Below are 2462 nucleotides of genomic sequence, written 5' to 3' on the forward strand. Positions count from 1 at the left end.
GTACCTCTCTCAACAGGAGAATAGCAGGAGGGAGGGGGAGTGCGAAAGGAAGAGCGAGTGAAAAACTGAAAGAGAGATATTGAGACCTGGTTCATGGTTTGCCATGCTGAGCAGGTCCACCAGCTTGAGCATCAAACCAGTGACTGACCAAGATTTGGGCACTTTAGCATTTCACTTGGGCACTTCAGGACTTCAGAGATGAAAAGTGGGTCTCATGCCTCCGTTACAGATCAATCATACACAACACACATGGATTCACATTTGACTGTGTAATCTGCATGAAAATGCTGCCAATCGATCACTGGAAATATTTATTGATGTTCCTTTCAGCATGAGACTGCGGCCAGGCTAAAGAAGTCAGTGCATTAATCATCTGAAGTGAAGAGAAGAGAACATTACACCACGAGACATACTGCAAAGTGCCTACGGTTTTGCAAAGGCCATCAGATCGCATTCAGCTAATCAGGAACAGTAATATTGGTTAAAGGGGTCATATGATGCTGCTAAAAAGAACATTATTTTGTGTATTTGGTGTAATGCAATGTGTTATGCGGTTTAAGGTTAAAAAAGCACATTATTTTCCACATAATGTACATAATTGTTTCTCCTCTATGCCCCGCCTTTCTGAAACGCGTCGATTTTTACAAAGCACATCAGTCTGAAAAAGCGAGGTGTGCTCGGATTGACCAGCTATCCAGTGTGTTGTGATTGGCTGAATACCTTAAGCATGTGACGTAAAGGTTACGCCCCTCACCATACTGTGTTTCCATCATACAGTCTATGGTTTCCATGTGTCCAGGCGCGACGAGACAAAACCAATAAAACCCATTACAAACGAGGCATTTGTTGCATCCAGTGGGGACATAATTACTGATTGTAATGACTTATACTGTGTTTTTATGCTTTGCGTTGCGTATTGCGCTGCGTAAACATAAAACCATGTCTGCATTTGTGATCGGAGAAATGACAAAACAATAAGAGCTACTCTACACTGCTCAAACTCGTGTTTGAAACATCAGTGGCAAATTATTTAAATATAAAAAACTTACTTACAGACTGTGAGTCAGAAGCGCCAGACTGTCCTTGCAAAGTTGGAACTGCCCCACTTTATAGAAACATTATGTCCTCTTTTGGAAGGCCAAACAAAGTAGCTTAGCTTTCGCATGAAGGCCAAGCAAATTAGTTTCACTTTCACAATGAAACACACAGCATCTCCACAACATGGCGGCGGCGGCAACAATACTACAGCGAGAATAAAAGTTATGCCTTCTTTCTTTGTGTGAACATTTGGGCGGCGTTATGCAAATCTTCCCACATAGTGATGTAGATATGTAGGTGTGGCTGACTCTTAACTTTTATAAAGAATATCTCTTTGGATTTGAGACTTTAGTCTTTGCAACTAAAGTTGCAGTACAGATTATGCACCAAGAGCTTGTAACACTCCAAAGAGAAAGGAAAAATTGAAATCGCATCATATGACCCCTTTAATAAGCTAAAAGCGGACAGCTAAAATAGTCTATAGCCCCAGTTTCTTTCATGCCTTTCCAAACCTGTATGACTTCCTTTTTTCGGTAAAACACAAAAGAAGGTACTTTGACGCATAAAGAATGTGTTTTTTCTTTTTTCATCCACATTCTTAAAAATAAAGCTTCCAAAAGAAGTTTTTCATAGTGGTGCCGTTTTGGTTCCCACAAAGTTATTTTCTTGTGTGAAGAATATTTTAGTAATCCACAATTAAAAATAAATGTTCTTTATTGGCAATGATGATTACATGAAGAAGATAAAATGATCTTCACATTAAGAAAAATGTTTTTTTTATAAGAGCTGTTCACTGAAATGTTCCAAAAATGGTTCTTCTATAGCATTTCTGTGAAAAGCCCTATTTAGAAACTTTATTTTTAAGAGTGTAAATAACCTTTTTCACTATAAAGAACCTTTTGTGCAAAGGAAACATTCTATAGTTGTTAAAGTTTTTTTTTTTAAATATATATATATATATATATACTATATATATATATAGAAAGAGAGAGAGAGAATCTTTAAGAGTAATGCAATTCAAGTCAGTGGGGTCCAAAGTTTTGGCCCTTATTGACTTTCATTCTATGGACAAAAAGTTGAAACATTCTTCAAATATGTTCTTTTTTTTTGTTCTGCAGAAAATAAAAAAGTCATATGGGTTTGGAATGATATGAAGGTGAGTGTCACAACAGAATTTACATATCTGGTTCAACTATCGCTTTAAATTTTGTCCGTTGCTCACAAAAATAAGTCTTACAAAAAGCATGAGTTGTATGAACCACGTTTTTTTTTCTCTTTTTACCAGCTCCAGTCACCATATTTAATAATTGCATGGAAAAAATTACCAGTAAATTCTTCAAAACATAGAAGAAAGAAAGTCCTTCAGGTTTGGAACAACATGAGGGTGAGTAAATGATTTTGAACCCAACAGTTAGTGGTGTAAA

This window comes from Sinocyclocheilus grahami, unplaced genomic scaffold, assembly GCF_001515645.1.
Source record: "Sinocyclocheilus grahami isolate Dianchi unplaced genomic scaffold, SAMN03320097.WGS_v1.1 scaffold13.1, whole genome shotgun sequence".
NCBI lineage: Eukaryota > Metazoa > Chordata > Actinopteri > Cypriniformes > Cyprinidae > Sinocyclocheilus > Sinocyclocheilus grahami.